This window comes from Acinonyx jubatus, chromosome D2 (assembly GCF_027475565.1).
Source record: "Acinonyx jubatus isolate Ajub_Pintada_27869175 chromosome D2, VMU_Ajub_asm_v1.0, whole genome shotgun sequence".
NCBI lineage: Eukaryota > Metazoa > Chordata > Mammalia > Carnivora > Felidae > Acinonyx > Acinonyx jubatus.
This window is the reverse complement of record NC_069393.1, coordinates 66,356,635-66,374,032: the sequence shown is the minus strand read 5'-3', so window position 1 is coordinate 66,374,032 and position 17,398 is coordinate 66,356,635. Positions and strand designations below refer to the sequence as shown.

General features: G+C 41.9%; 1 protein-coding gene across 5 annotated transcripts in view; it reads right to left on the bottom strand.

Moving 5' to 3' along the window:
* The window catches only part of RBM20 (RNA binding motif protein 20), a 193,877-nt gene that overhangs the window by 138,791 nt on the left and 37,688 nt on the right, over positions 1–17,398 (bottom strand). The window contains exon 1 of one of the 5 annotated variants that reach the window (XM_027063044.2): positions 14,979–16,337. The exons of the other annotated variants lie outside the window; for them this stretch is intronic. The gene's annotated coding sequence lies outside the window, so the exon portion shown is untranslated. Of the gene's footprint in view, positions 1–14,978; positions 16,338–17,398 lie in introns of those variants that run through there. 5 annotated transcript variants of the gene reach the window in all.

The following is a 17,398-nucleotide window of genomic DNA, read 5'->3' as shown; positions in this document are numbered from 1 at the left end:
GATATGGGAGATGCACTGAGGGGAGGTGAGAGGAGCCTGGTGTCACAGGACAAAGGAACAGTCAGAGAAGTTTCTTAGAAGATGTAGGACTTGAGGAAGTGCTTGAAGGAGGGGTAGGGGCCAGACAGAGAGGAAGGAGAGAGGGCAATGGGGATGGCAAAAGTGTGATGGTGGCAGGGGTGCCTGGGTGGCTCAGTCCATTGGGCATCTGACTTCGGCTCAGGTCATGATCCCGCAGTTCGTGAGTTCAGGCCCCACGTTGGGCTCTGTGCCATCCGTGTGGAGGAGGCTTCAGATCCTCTGTCCCTGCCTCTCTCTGGCCTTCCCCCATTTGCACTCTCTCTCTGTCTCTCTCAAAATAAATACATAAACTTAAGAAAAGGTGTCAGGGTGGTTATAAAGAATGAGGTGGGCTCAGGGACCGGGACACAGCCAGCATGGGTCACATCCAAGGGGTGTAACGAGTAGTAAACTCACAAAGACAGGACTGTGCCATACATCTCTCACCTGCATTGCAAGCCAACAAATAATGCGTCATCTTTCTGCAGTGAACACCTCTATATTCCCAATACCTGCCATGTGCCTGGTTCATAGTCAGTCTGTGTTTGAAAAACGCAGTTGCGTGAATGAATAAAAACTGTTAATCACCCTTAGCCATGCTGGAGGTCCCAAATTAAGAAACAAAATAACACTTAAAGGCAGGGATTGCAAACTCAAATGCCACAGGGCCAGCAGGTGACTAGTACAGCTAGAAGTAAGCAATAGGGTACTACCAAAGAGTGGATATCCGATCTTCAGGGGGGACTGTCCCTACTGCCACCAAGGTGCATGAGCCCTGTACTGCCAGATCTTTTAATTGTTATGTAAAATCCCCCAATTTTTAAGCATTAGCAATGAATTAAAAAAAAAAAAAAAAAAAAAGTATGTGCCAGGCAAAACCACTTCATTTAGAGCCATATTTGGTGTTAGGGATCTTTGGCTATCTGGGACAAATTTTTTTTGTTGAAGTTTATTTAGAGTCTAAAAAAGTCCCCAATGCAAATGAATCTATGGTGACAGAGGTGACTATGAGGTTCCCTTTAGGGGAGGGGCTATGGCCGATAGGGGGCCTTTTGGGAGGCTGGAAATGTTCCATATTTTGACCCGGCTGGTGTTAACAAGAGTGAGGACACGTTTAAAAATCCACCCAGCTGTGGGGTGCCTGAGTGGCTCAGTAGGTTAAGTGTCTGACATCAGCTCAGGTCATGATCTCATGGTTCATGGGTTCAAGTCCCATGTCAGGCTCTGTGCAGACAGCTCAGAGCCCGGAACCTGCTTTGGATTCTCTCTCTCTCTCTCTCTCTCTCTCTCTCTCTCTCAAAAATAAATAAAGATTAAGAAAAAAATTTTTTAAATCCATCGAGCTGCAAACTTAAGAGTTAAACATTCTACTCCATGTAGGTTATAACTCAATTTAAAAAGTAAAACTGGAGGCACCTGGGTGACTCAGTTGGTTAAGCATCTGACTCTTGATTTCAGCTCACATCCTGACCTGTTTGTGGGATCGAACCCCAAATCAGCTCCATGCTGACACCACGGAGCCTGCTTGGGATTCCCTCTCTGTCTCTCTCTGTGCGCCTCCCCCACTTGCTCACACACAAACACACACCACAGTCTCTCTCTCTCTTTCCTTCTTTCTCAAAATAAATAAATAAAAACTTGGGGCGCCTGGGTGGCTCAGTCGGTTGAGCGTCCGACTTCAGCTCAGGTCACGATCTCGCGGTCCGTGAGTTCGAGCCCCGCATGGGGCTCTGGGCTGATGGCTCGGAGCCTGGAGCCTGCTTCCGATTCTGTGTCTCCCTCTCTCTCTGCCCCTCCCCCATTCATCCTCTGTCTCTGTCTCAAAAATAAATAAATGTTAAAAATAAATAAATAAATAAATAAATAAATAAATAAAAACTTGAAGGAAATAATGAACTTAAATAACTTAAAAACAAAATAAAACGTAAAACTGATAAATGTAGAGTCCCCAAAAGCTGAAATAAAGCCCTCTCTGGAGTTTGCTTGCAGTGCTGCCCCTTCCACCAAAATTCCCTTCTGCCCCTACCTCCTTGCACCCTGCTGCCACCCTACTTGTCCTAAAAGAGGTGGCCCAAGCAGCACTTCCTCCAGGAAGCCTCTCCTACCCCACCCTGGCCCACGTGTGAGCATGGCTGAACAGGGTGCTCCCAGACACAGCCCAGTGAGTGGCCCAGCACCCATCACCTCCTTTGGGGCTCCTGAGGTCCTGGAGACAGGAACTGTGTACTGTTCACTGTGGCCCAAGCCTAGCACAAGGTGGGCATCCGATGAGTGTCTGACACAATAACTCACCCTCCTTCTGGCAATGGGCAAAATGGAAGGATGCCTCCCACCCACCCCATCCCTACTGCCCTAGAAAAGGCAGAGTACAGAATCTGGAAACATGAGATCTGAAGAAAAGAGCCAGGAGACTAACACTGTGTCCTGAATGAAAAGCTGCGGGGGTGGGGGGTGAAGAAATATGTACATGTGAGATTTAAAATACTGTTCCCTTGCAACCAGCTGTGGTGACTTCCTACTGAGAGAGGAAGGGAGTCTATGTCAGATTCTTAAGTCCCTTGCCCTACTGATGCAACTCTAGACCAGTGACGTTCAGATTCTAAAGGGCATCAGAATCACCGGAGGATTTCTTAAAACAGAGTCTCCTGGGTCCTCCTCAGAGATGTGTGTCTGCGGTTCTGGAACAGGGCCTGAGGATTTTCATTCCTAACTAGTCTCCAGTTGATGCTGATGCTGCTGGTCTGGGGATGTCCCCGTGAGTGGCACTGGACCAGACAAGACCACAGCTGGTAAGTGCAAATCATCACGACATCAGTGTTATTTCTCTTGCTCGTTTAACACACTTCTGTTGAATTTTCTGCCATGTGTGAAACCATATAAATGATACAGACATAATTAGAACCAACAGTGTGTTCTCACCTTGGTCACCAGAAAATGGACTGCTCCTCCTCAGTGCCCTTTGTCAGATATGCTATTGAAGCAGAAAATGACACCAACTTTCAGCCACTCCCCAGTGCTCAGGTGGTCACAGGTTCAAACTCTTAACTCTGAGAATAAAGTTTTCAAGGTCCCCCCCAACAGGAAACCCATCTGTTTCCCCCAGTGTCTCCAATTAAGTGAGTGATTTTCCTGGGCCTTCCTCCAACATATCACCTCCCTCATTTAACCAGAAGAGGAGTTGATTATAGTTTTTATTTTTGTTTGTTTATTTTATTTATTTGGAGAGAGAGCAAGTGCACGAGCATGGGAGGGGCAGAGAGGGGGGAGAGAATCCCAAGCAGGCTCTGAGCTGTCACTGCACAGCCTGACTCAGGGCTCGATCTCATGGATCGCGAGATTATAACCTGAGCCAAAATCAAGAGTCAGATGCTTAACCAACTGAGCCACCCAGGTGCCCCTGGTTACAGTTTTTAGTATTCAGGCCTGGGCAGGAAGCAGATGAATTTCCCTGGAGACCATGCCAGCAAAGGGTCTCCAGAGGAGTCAGAAGGGGGAGGCAGCCTTCCAGCAGACAGGCAAGCACAGTGCTCTGAAACAGCATCCCTGCCTTGTCCCCGGCAGGAGCCGCGTTCTGACATATTCGGTTACAAGTGAGTGCCTGGGCATTAGATCTAAATGGCCCAAGACACGGAATGTCCGGGCAGCATGCAGTTGGATTATTTGCACCCTCTGTACCTGTGGAAGCCGAGATTTAATTATTTAGTCCGTGTTAAATTTCCAATCCTGGGCTTCCAGTCGGCAGATGAATAAAGCACCTCAGTTAAACTGCAGGGGACTCTGGGTCAACACTCAGCAGGAGCCGGAAAACTTAGTGATTTCTCCGCCCTGGGAGATCATCTCACTCTAAGAATGTGTCCTAAAGAAATTCAATCACATATAAAAGTCTTAAAAACCCTTTGAAGCAACAACACCTGAAAAATTCAATTCTGTCCTCTCAATGAAAATGTAATTCAAGAGGTAAAGGCACAATCTTTGAACCATGTACATGATACTCTGCTAGTATATCTTTCCTGACACATGTCTGACTCGCTGTAGGAGACTACTGGTGAGATTTATTCCTATTCCTTGAGTAGAACGTATTTCAAAATTGTAGAAACTCTCAAGTTAGGCACCAGTCAGCTTCTTGTGGTATCCAATTAAAATGCAATACTAAGGTACAGTCTAACAGAACTCGTTCCTTTTTATGGTAAGATCCAGTGTGCTGTTGTTGAAAGGCCTATGGTTTGGAAATGACTATTTTAACCCAAAGCATCATTAGCCCCTCACTTCAAGCAGAGCTACTCACAATCCAAACCTCAACTCTTCTCTCCATCTGTCTCTCTCTGCCTTAGTAGCCTGAATGCAGTGAAACGGTTACATCCCATTCCACCATATATTTTCCTCCATGGTGAGGTGGCTCACACATAATTCTGGAGGGCTTCCAAGGCCCTGAACAAATTTACCTACTGCTTCGTCAGGGTCCTCTTCCCCTTCAACGTAGCCACTCAAGCTTCCAAAATGGGGGCGAACCCAGTCCCAGCCAAGATGACCGTGCCTGCGAATAGAGTCACTCCATTCACAGGAACAGAACAGTGTGAACGGCAGGCTCATTTTCGTTTTGAGGACCAATGTTGCCATTCGGTTTTGGTTTCATCCCTTGGTTCTTCCACCATATAGGAAGCTGCCTGTTTTGTGTGCTTCTGTGTTAGGTATCACTGGGATATCTCTGTCTACAACAGTGTTTGGCACATGGTAGGTGCTCAGTAAATAATCACTGAACGAATGACTCTCTACCAGTAAATACCCACCACGAGGACCAGGTGGAAGCATACAGGAAAGTCACCAAGCTCTCATGCCACACACATGGGCACTGCTCTTCTTAGTTCTATCTGACTCAGTTGCTGGAAAGAAACTTGAGACATTCAAACTGAGCCCAAATACATCATTGGTCCATCCCTTTGTACCAATTAAATGGGCTAAAAACTATGTAAAAACCAGGTCACTTGGGAGCACCTAGCGGGCTCAGCCAGTGGTTGAGTGTGACTCTTGATCTTGTTATGAGTTCAAGCCTCTCATTGGGTGTGGAGATTATTTTAAAAAATAAAATCATTAAAAAACAAAAACAAGGGGTGCCTGGGTCGCTCAGTTGGTTAAGTATCCGACTCTTGATTTTGGCTCAGATCATGATCTCATGGTTCGTGAGATCAAGCCCCATGTCAGGCTCTGTTCTGACAGCATGGAGACTGCTTGGGATTCTCTCTCCTTCTCCAATCTCTCTGCCACTACCTGGTGCTCCCTCTCTCTCACTCAAATTAATTAATTAAAAATAAATAACTTTTAGAAATCAAGAAACAAAAAACAAAACACAAACAGGGGCACCTGGGTGGCTCAGCTGCTAAGCATTTGACCTTTGATTTCGGCTGAGATCATGATCTCACTGTTTGTGAGTTTAAGCCCCGTGTTGGGCTCTGCCTGCTGACAGCACAGAATTCCTACTTGGTCTCTCTCTCTCTCTGCCCCTGACCTGCTCATGTTTTCTCTTTATCTCTGTCTCTCTCTCAAAATAAAAATAAGTAAACTTTAAAAAATAACACACAAAAATAAACCCAGGGCAGTTTACCAAGAGTAGGGATAATTGTCAGTTGATACCGATACTTTCCCCAAAATGCCACAGAAACCATGTAATTAAACTGTAAGTCACTAGTACGTTTTTATATAGTCTTGATAGCCTTATGTATAATTTCCCACTTTTAATGGGTTACAAGACACACAATAAAATATCTTATTATGTATTTGACAAAAATAGGACACACATCAACATTAATATAAACAAGCAAAACCTTCATATTCTTTGGTACTTTATTTTGTAAAGAAGTAACACACCATTTACAATGAGATTTTCACTCTAAGGCAAGAAAATTCAATAATACAGAAAGAAGTAACTAATTTACCAATATTTCAGTTTAAAAACAGTCATAATGGACAAGTGCCTAGAAACAAACAATTTGCCAAAACTGACCCATGAAGAAACTGAAAATCTGAGAAGACCTATAACAAGTAAGGAGGTTGAATCATTAATCAAAAACCTCCCAGGGCACCTGGGTGTTTCAGTTCCTTGAATGTCCAACTCTTGATTTCAGCTCAGGTCATGATCTCACAATCGTGAGATCAAGCCCCAGGTCAGGCTCAGGACACTGGGCATGGAGCCTGCTTAAGATTCTCTCTCTCTCTCTCTCTCTCTCTCTCTCTCTCTCTCTCTCTCTTTCTCTCTCTCTCTCTTTCCTTCTCTCTTTCCTTCTCTCTCTCTCTCTCTCTCTGCCCTTTCCCTGCTCACTCTCATGCCCTCTCAAAACAAAATGAAACAAACAAAATACCTCCCAACAAGGAAAATCCCAGGATCAAATGGCTTCACTGATAAATTCTACCAAACATTTGAAAAAGTAACATCAACCTTTCTCAAACTTCTCCCAAAAAATTGATGAGAGGGAATACTTCCTAACCCATTCTATGAGGCCAGCATAACCCTGATACCAAAGACAGTTAAAGGCACTACAAGAAAAGAAAACTAAAAACCAATATTCCTTACTAATATTGATATAAAACTCTCAATAAAATACTAGCACAGTGAATTCAGCTGCATATTAAAAGAATTATACACCATGACCAAATGGGATTTATTCCCAGAATGTAAAGATGGCTCACCATACAAACATCAATGTAATATATTAACATATTAAAGGGGAAAAAACACACGATCTTCTCAATTGATGCAGAAAAATCATAAAAAAAATCAACATGATAAAAACACTCAATAAACTAGGAATAGAAGGGAACTTCTATTAAAGTAAAGGCAATTGTAAAAAACTCATAGCTAACATCATATTCAATCATGAAAGACTGAAAGCTTTTCCCCTAAGACGAGCATCAAGACAGATGCCTGTTTTTATCATTTCTACTGGAAATTCTAGTCTGAACAATTAGGCAAGAAAAAGAAACAAATGGTACTTGAATTGGAAAGGAAGAAGTAAAGTTATTTCTGTGTGCAGATGAAATGGTCTAATATGTTGAAACCCCTAAAAATTCCACATCCCATAAAAACCTATTAGAGGCAATCAACAAATCAATAAAGATGCAGGGTACAAAATTAACATACAAAATCAGCTGCATTTCTATATACTATGCAATAAGAAAACCATAAAGGAAACCATGAAAATAATTGCATTTACAATAACATCAAAAAGAGCAGGTGAAAGACTTGTACACTGAAAACTACAAAACACTGCCAAAAAAAAAAAAAAATAAAGAAAGAACACATGAATAAATGGAAAAACATTCCATGTACATGGATTGGGAGACCTGATAATATTGTTAAGATGTCAACACTACCCAAAGTAATCTACAGATTCAATGCCATCTCTATCAAAATCTCAATGAAATTTTTGGCAGAAATAGAAAAATCTATTCTAAAATTTATATGGAATCCTAACAGACCCTGAGTCATCTTTAAAAAGAAGAATAAAGTTGGAAGACTTACACTTTCTCACTTAAAGCTCACCACAAAGTTATAGTAATCAAAACAATATGGTACTGGGGTGCCTGGGTAGCTCAGTAGATTGAGTGTCTGACTTTAGCTCAGGTCATGATCTCATGGTTTGAGGGTTTGAGCCCTGTATGGGGATCTGTTCTGATGGTGTGGAGCCTGCTTGGGATTCTTTCTCTCTTTCTCCTCTCTCTCTCTCTCTTTCTCTCTCTCCCTCCCCCCCCCTCCTCTCTCTGCCCCTCCCCTGTGTTTTCTCTCTCTCACTCTCACTCTCTCTGAAAATAAATAAATAAACTTAAAAAAATTATTATACAAAAATACCAGTGTGGCTACTAGTATAAGGACAGACATATAGATCAATGAATTGAAATACATAGCCCAGGAAAAAAAACTCACATGGGGAAAAGGCCATCTTTTCAACTAACAGTGCTGGGAAAACTGTATTGCCATTGCAGAAGAATGAAGTTGGACCCTTACCTTAGACAATATATAAAAGTTAACTCAAAATGGATCAAAGAGCTAAACTACAAACGTCTTAGGAGAAAACATAGAGGAAAACTTCATGACTTTGGATTTGGCATGGACTTCTTGGATATGCCACCAAAAGCACAAGCAATGAAAGACAAACAGATAAATTGGACTTCATTAAAGTTAAAAACTTTTGCACACTGAAGGACCTGATCAAGAGAGTGAGGAGACAGTCCACAGAATGGGCAAAAATATATACAAATCATATATCTGACAAGGGATGAATATACAGAATATATAAAGAACCCCTATAATTCAATAACAAAAAAACAAACAACCCAATTAAAAAATGGGCAAGAGACAAAAGACTTGAATAGACACCGCTCCAGAGAAGATATACAAGTGGCCAATAAGCATATGAAAAGATGTTCAACATCATTAGTTATTAGAGTAATGTAAATCAAAACCATAATGATGTAACACCACTCACTAGGATGGCCATAAATAAAACAAACAAAATAACAAGTATTTCTGGGGTGCCTGGCTGACTCAGTCGGTACAGCATATGACTCTTGATCTCAGAGCTATAAGTTCAAGCCCCATGTTGGGTGTAGAGATTAATTAAAAATAAAATCTTTAAGGGGCTCCCGGGTGGCCCAGTCGGTTAAGTGTCCAACTCTTGGTTTCGGCTCAGGTCATGATCTCACAGTTCGTGCGTTAAGCCCTATCTATATTGGGCTCTCGCTGACAGTGCAGAGCCTGCTTGGGATTCTCTCTCTCTCTCTCTCTCTCTCTCTCTGCCCTCCCCTGCTTACCTCTCTCTCTCTCTCTCTTTCTCTTTCTCTCAAAATAAAAAACAAACAAACAAAATAAAATAAAATCTTTAAAAAAATTACAAGTATTTTTGTGGATGTGCTCATTGCTGGTGGGAATGTAAAATGGTGCAGCCCCTGTAGCAAACAGTTTGGCAATCCCTCAAAAAGCTAAACATAGAATTATCATATGATCCAGCAATTCCACTCCTAGGTACATACCTAATAGACCTGAAAGCAGGGGGCACCTGGGTGGCTCAGTTGGTTAAGTGTCCGACTCCTGATTTCGGTTCAGGTTATGATCTCATGGTTCATGAATACGAGCCCCACATCAGGCTCCTCACTGGCAGGGGAGAGCCTGCCTGGGATTCTCTCTCTCTCTGCCCCTCCCCCACTCATGCTCCCTGTCCCTCTCTCAAAATAAATAAATAAATAACTTAAAAAAAAAAACCAAACTTTAAAAGAACTGAAAGCAGGAACCCAAACAGATACTTTTGTACCAATGGTCATGGCAGCATATTCACAATAGCCAATAGGAAGAAACAATCCATGTGTCCACCAATGGATGACTGGATAAACAAAATCTGTGCAATGCAATATTACCCATAAAATGGAATAAACTCTGAAACATACTACCATATGCATGACTCTTGAAAACATTATGCTAAGTGAAATAAGCCAGACAACAAAAGTTCAAATATTTTATGATTCCATTTATATGAGATACCTAAAATAAGTAAATTCATACAGACAGCAAGTAGACTAGAGGCTACCAGGGCCTCCTGGGGAAAGGAGGAATTGGAAGTTACTGTTCAGTGGGTAAGAGTTTCTACTGGTGAGGATGAAAAAGTTCAGGAAACAGTGTGGATACTTACACAACACTGTCAATGTGTTTCATGCCACTGAAACATATGCTTAAAAATGGTTATATTATATGGATTTTGCCACAAAAAAATGACCATAGCTGTTCATTTGAAATCACTCATTTTCAGGGATTTAAAGTAACTGATGCCATTCAATTTACTCATCTGAAGGTCCTACTTAAGTATCTTTTAATACCCATCATTTGGAAGCACTTAATATGACAAAATCTCTTTTATGAGTAACAATGATTTGATAGTCAGATGAAAAATCCTTCTAAGTATTTGCAACCTACTGCTGGTGGGAATGCAAACTTGTGCAGCCACTGAGGAAAACAGTATGGAGGGTCCTCAAAGAATTAAAAATCGAACTACCCTACGACCCAGCAATTGCACTACTAGGTATTGATCCAAAGGATACAGGGGTGCTGTTTTGAAGGGGCACATGCACCCCAATGTTTATAGCAGCACTATCGACAATAGCCAAAGTACGGAAAGAGCCCAATTGTCCATCGATGGATGAATGGATAAAGAAGATGTGGTATATATATACAATGGAGTATTACTTGGCAATCAAAAAGAATGAAATCTTGCCATTTGCAACCATGTGGTTGGAACTAGAGGGTATTATGCTAAGCAAAATTAGTCAGAGAAAGACAAATATCATATGACTTCACTCATATGAGGACTTTAATATACAAAATAGATGAACTTGAGGGAAACAAAAATAATACAAAAACAGAGAGGGGGACAAAATGTAAGAGACTCTTAAGTATAGAAAACAGAGGGTTACTCCAGGGGTTGTGGGAGGGGGGATGAGCTAAACGGGCAAGGGGCATTAAGGAATCTACTGAAATCATTGTTGCACCATATGCTAACTAACTTCGATGTAAATTTAAAAATAAATAATTAATTAAAATAATTAAAATAAATAAAAATTAAAATAAGTAAATTAAATATTTGCAACCTTGGGGCACCTGGGTGGCTCAGTCAGTTAAGCCTCTGACTCTTGATTTCAGCTCGGGTCATGATCTCATGGTTCGTGAGTTTGAGTCCCACGTCTGGCTCTGCACTGGCAGCATGGAGCCTGCTTGGGATCTTCTCTCCCCTTCTCTCTCTGCCTCTCCCCTGCTCGTGCATGCACACACTCTCTCAAAATAAACATTAAAAAATTTTAAATATTTGCAATCTCAAACATCCCCCTCCCTTTGATTATGTCACAGCTTGTTGGTGATACCAAGAATACCAAGAAATAAAAACGCTGCCACTTTATACTTGTAATGGGTTTATACACTATGTCTGTTGTCACAAATTCACATCCTAAGACTCATGGTTGGCTCAGTCAGTAGAGCGTGCGACTCTTGATCTCAGGGTCGTGAGTTTGAGCCCCACACTGGGTGTAGACTTTACTTAAAGAACAACAACAAATTCACAAAATGCCATTACTATCTGGCCAGACCCCACAGTGAAGACCTGGAAGTAACAGAAGCCAGGCTCTCAGTGGAATTTTACTGCAAACAAACTCCTCAGAGTTTTGAAGACCGACTCACAACACAGAACACCATGGATCTCCAACAAACAGGATGTAAAATAGTTGCACATGACTTCAATGCAAAACACAGATTAAGCAATTAGCCCACCCAAACCAAGTAGTTGCTCTGAAGCCCCCGCCTACTGCGCTGAGAGGGAAGGCTGGTCCAATAAGACCAGGGCTCAAGATTTCCAAAAGAAGCTAGTCTTCTGGATTTCTTCCTCTTCCTGAGTCCTTCGTCTGCTTTATTTTTCTTCAACCACTTCTTAGCTGACATTGTTTTATCTGTGCACACGGTTTTTTGCCCCATCTGTCTCGGGGAAGCTAAGCTCTCTGAGGACAGCTTTGCTTCTCTTGCTCACCCCTGCCCCTCCCGGCCCGGAGCGGAGCTTGTCGCATGGGAGACCTCAGTCCTCATGCACTGAACCAAGAGAGTGCAAGAGCTGGGCTGGATGACAGATCCTCCTGGTGATGGGGATGTTCTGTCCCTTGACTGTTATCAAGGTCAATGTCCTGGATGTGACACTGGACTACAGTTTTCAAGATGTCACTACTGGGAGGAAATGGGTGAAGGTACATAGGACCTCTATTACTTCCTTCTACTTACTGCATGTGAATCGACAATGATTTCAGTAAAAAGTTTAATTTTAAAAAACTTACAAAATTTAAGCAAGCAAGCAAACAAATGTCTAAAAGATACTCTACTAAATACCTGTCCAGTATTCTTCAAAGCTGACATGGTTATGAAAAATAAGAAAAGACTGAGAAACTGTCACAGAATGGATGAGACTAAGGAAACAGGACAATTAAGTGCCACATGGGATCCCAGATCAGAGAAAGGACATTAGTGGGAAAACTGGGGAAATCTGAAAAATGTCTACAATTTAGCAAGTAGTATTATACCAATGTTAATGTCTTAGTTTTGACAAATGTTTGGACATAACCTGTTAACATTAGGGGAAGCTAGATATAGACTTAATGAGAACTCTCTATAGTTTCTTTGTGACTTTTTATTAAACCTAAAATTATCCGAAGGTAAGAGTTTATTTTTAAGAAATGTAGGGTTGGAAGAGAAATGTCTAATAATGTATTAGGTAGTTAACTAGAACTCCATTTGCTTCACTTCTCAGATAAAAATCATGTAAATCTAAGCAACAAAAAAGAGTATCCACTCATAAACGATTATGCTGTGGCTTGAATCCACAGTCCTTCATCCAAAATCCTTGGGGCCAGATTTGCTTTGGACTTTAGAATCTATTCTATTTCAAAGAAGAAACACGATACATGTGTTATACTTTAAAACCCCTGTGGGGTCCAGGCTGTGCCTTATTATCACACACATGAACACGTCTCAACAAGATGCCTGACTGTCACACGATGTAGGATAAGTAAACACTACAAACAGCCACCCACCCTTCTAGGTAAAATTTTGTTACCAAAGTTTTGCAAAAAACTTTCAATTTTCTGAGATATTTGGATTTTAACATAGCGGCTTGCTGACTGTGCACTGGATTAAAAGGATCCCCAATGAATAAAGCTTTTGATTTTTACTGTTAGACTTCCAGATTTCTAAAAACTAGCACCTCCATTCCTCACCACTTCTCTCTCTCTCTCTCTCTCTCTCTCTCTCCCCCCTGTCTCCCTCTCTCTCTGTCTCTATTTAGGAGTAGCACTCAAGAACCAGAGACAACACGGAGGGGTCCTTCTAGAATATTGATAACATTTTATTTCTTAATTCAGGGCTGGTCAGAAGGGTAAAAATTCAATGAGCCCTGCACATACAATTTGGCCACTTTTATGTATGTATGTTAATTGTTGATGGAATATTTTTTTTTCAAAAGCAGCCATCACACAATTAGATTTAAGTCATGCAATGTTAGCACTGCAAAAAAATCTCTCTCCTCCCTGGAGAGATACAGTCTCATTCCTTGCCCTGCACATCTCCAGAGTGGTGAAGTGATCTGCCCAAGGTCACACAGCAATGTGGGGGCAGAGATGACTCTCAGCTCAACTCCTAGTGCAGGGATCTTTCTGTTATGCAAAAACATCAGATTTCTGTTTCAAACATTTGTTCTGCAATATGTGTTACTAATTAACTGGGAAAACTTGTAATGCCATCACATCGGAGTTAATACCACAACATTTTTTTGCTCATTTAGATTTATTTTTTCCCATGAAATTACTGAACTGATGTCTGGATCAGATGTCTCCCTTTAATTTGGTGTAACTATGCTCCTCTCTAATAATGCGTAAAACCATCAATGACCATAAATACTATTTAAGTGTTTTGTCATATCATCCAACTTAATCATTCAACTATAAATATATCATGGATGATTTAAATCACATTGATTGGGCTCATCACTAAAAAAGTGTTAACCTTCTGGTTACTTATGACATTTTAAGTGTGGAAAAGGAAATATTATTTGGATGCCTTTAATTTATGTATTTTTAGTATCTTACTAGTTTCGGTCCATATGACTCACTCAGCTTTACCTTTTGTTAAATTCACAGTCTTTCTTTTGATAGTTTACAATCTTGCTGTAGGCAGCTGAACTGGGTCAGTACTTGAAAAAGCAAGGAGTTTATACTCAGGATACAATGTAATGCTTTCTTCCACTGGAAAAATAAATGATCTAGAAAAATGCATACAAGCAGAAAATTCCAAATGTCAGGCATCTGTAAAAACCTAGTTCTCTCGCACCAAATTGTAATTTTCATAAAAGAAAACCACAGTCAAATCACAGACTCTCAGCTGGGCTTCAGATTATGAACTCCCAACACTCTATGCTAAGAGTGTGTGTGTGTGTGTGTGCGTGTGTGTGTGCAGGAGACCCATACTTTCATTGGAATCTCAAAGGAAGCCATGACCTTCAATAAAGGAGGGGTGAGGGAAAGAATTACTAGCTATTATAAATAGAGGAATATGAGGATGTGAGGTCTGTATGTGAGACCCCCAGTTTCTAGTACAGGTTTTACAAAACATCTAAAGAGCCCCAACAACATAGTATAGCACTGTAGCGTGGACCCTCAGAACAGTCCTGTGAGGCAGGCAGGTAGACCTGACTCCATTCTGCAGATGAGGAAAGTAAAGAAGTTGGACAACGCATGCACGTTTACGTTCGTACCGCTGAGCACTGGAGACCTCTGCCATCACATCAGCCGGCACCCCTGTGTTTTTAAAACAACCTCTCACATTATGTATTATACATAGAAACGCAATTTTGGGCGCCAGAGTTTTAACCTATGTTTTACGCCGTGTGCAAAAAATAAATAAGCAGTCCTGCCCTTCTCGTTAACTCCATCCCACCTCCATACCTCCCCCCACCCAAGGCTACCTCAAATGCTACCTTTATTTTCCATTTTCCTTCCGGCCATTCCTTTCCAGGCACTAAACTCACCAATGGTAGAGATGGCTCGCCCTCTCTGCCTACCAAACCTGAAATTGGCGTCTCTTCCCGCCCACCCTCCCAGACTGTCTCCTCTTCACCTCTCACTAGGGACTACTAGGGACTTGCTAACTAAAATAGCCAAGAAAAAAATACATTCCATCACCTCTTCCTATCTAGGTGTTTAAATGCCAGAGCTATCTTCCAGCTACCCTGTGACCGTTCTGAACACAGAGGCAGCTGTCAACAGAAGAACAGAAAACAAGAAAGTCCCTGCAAGTCTGACCTGACAGAAGACAGGTTTGTCACCAGTCTCCAAGTCGAAAATAGATCACCCACCTCTCCGAAGGGCACAGGGCACTTTTCCACTCTTATCTCAGAAGCTTCCAGCAGTTGTATGAAATGCACGGAACACTTGATGGAATGAAATGTGCAATCAGCAATAGGCTTTCGAAATAACTTCTTTTTGACAGGCCCACCAAGGACGAGATGACAATGGATCCGTAAGGTCCCGTGTGAAAAGTGCTGAGCTCCCACTGTGATCACAAGCCCCAGAAAGGCCAGCAAGGGCCCACACGACGTCTTTTCCCAAGCCAACAGCTGACCCAATCACCTCCTTTCATAAATGGCCATACATTTTACAAAAGAAGTCGCCACTTCCTTTCAGGCTCTGAGACGCAGATCCAGGAACCTGTACCAGAGCTTCCGTCAGTCCAGTCCCTTCTCGAGATGCCGGGATCCACCACAATCATCCATCTACCACCAGCAGCTCTCTTTACTTGTCTCCTTCACATTACTTGCTGGGAGTGATTGTTTTGAAGGCCCTAAGCTCCAAGAGATCCCCATCTGACTCAAACATGTGACTTTATTAAGCTGCTTCACAGCCAGTGAAATAAACACTTAGTGACAAAGGCTGCGATTCCCTTTTGTAAATTACACAAAAGTATTAGTATTTCGGCTTTCCATGCAATTCTACAACTGGGCAAGATGAACAAATTATGCAGAAATAGAATGCTAAAGTTTGGATGCATCTTCTCAGCTGCTGGTAGGAACCTGCACAAACTTCCACAGGACTCTAACACTCACATTTCTACCCTAAAGAAGGCAGAAATTAAGCTGCAGTTTATGAGGTTTTGTTTCAGTGAATTCTGTACCAGGACAAGATCAGAAGTTCCCAATTTCTTTTTTTTTCCCTTTTGGATTCTAATAATGTCTTAGGCAAATGATAATTCTTTTCTTTCTGTTTTTCCCTTCATTGACACTGTAAGAGAAATGTTTCTATGAATTTCTTTAAAAGCTGACTGAGTCTACTCACTTTCTCCAAAAATTAATTATTAAAAACTCTTTCAGAGTATGGAATACAACCCTGTTGTTGGTCACAGAATGTGCCTTGATCTTCCTCTCTTTCTTCTATCATCATTGACCAAAGAGCCCTAAGAAAAGGACATTTTCTAAAAGCATCAAAAGGGCTAACAAAAACGGAAGGGCCATACTCACCGGCTGTTCGCCTCATCTCCCATGTGGTTACTAAACAAAAAATTTTAATTATGGGGAATAATAGAAGTTTCTTCTATTTTAGAAAGCTAACTCAACATATTCATTGTGTGTTTCAGAGCAGATCAGATGGCTTATATTTTGGAAATTTGTTTGGTTTTCTTTTTATTTTTTAATATTTTTTAAATTTTTTTAACGTTTATTTATTTTTGAGACAGAGAGAGACAGAGCATGAATGGGGGAGGGTCAGAGAGAGGGAGACACAGATTCTGAAACAGGCTCCAGGCTCTGTCAGCACAGAGCCTGACGCGGGGCTCGAACTCACAGACCGTGAGATCATGACCTGAGCCGAAGTCGGCCGCTCAACCGTCTGAGCCACCCAAGCGCCCCAATTTTTTAAATTTTTTAATGCTTATTTAATTTTGAGAGAGAGAGAGAGAGAGAGAGAGAGAGGGCAAGCAGGGTAGGCACAGAGACAGAGACAGAGAGGGAGACACAGAATCCGAAGCAGGCTCCAGGCTCCAAGCTGTCAGCACAGAGCCCGACGCAGGGCTCAAACTCACAGACCATGAGATCATGACCTTAGCTGAAGTCGGACACCAACCGACGGAGCCACCCAGGCGCCCCAATTTTCTTTTTTTTATGTTTATTTCCTTATTTTGAGAGAGAGAGAGAGAGAGAGAGAGCACGGAAGCAGGGAAGGACAGAGAGAGGGAGAGAGAAAGAATCCCAAGCAGGCTCAGCACTGTCAGCGCAGAGCCCAGTGCAGGGCTCAAACTCACGAATCATGAAATCACAGCCTGAGCTGAAATGGAGAGCTGGATGCTTAACTGCCTGAGCCACCCAGGCACCCCCTGTTTGGTTTTCTAATTGAGCCACTTAAACTAACAGTTTACTTTAATCTAGACAAATGAGTACAAAAGCAATGAAATTCTACGTACTTCAAACTCTGTGCCTAAACAAGGTTTTCACTTTTAATAAAGTTTCCCAACAAACAGAAGAAAAAGAAAGCTTTTAAAGAATAAGAAGGACGGGAGAACTCACAACTTGACCACACTCCTAATTCAAAGCTAACCTAGAATGTACCAGAAAATACTACAAACTCCTCCTCCACCCAGAAAGATTAATGGAAACCAATTAGCAGCTCCCAACTGGCTCCTGTCGCCCTAAGGCTGACCTCCCACTCAACTCACCAGCTGTGTGGTAGACTGAGAGTGTAAACTTGGCCAGTGCCTCGGCTGAAAAATAAAACTGCCTTGTGCCAT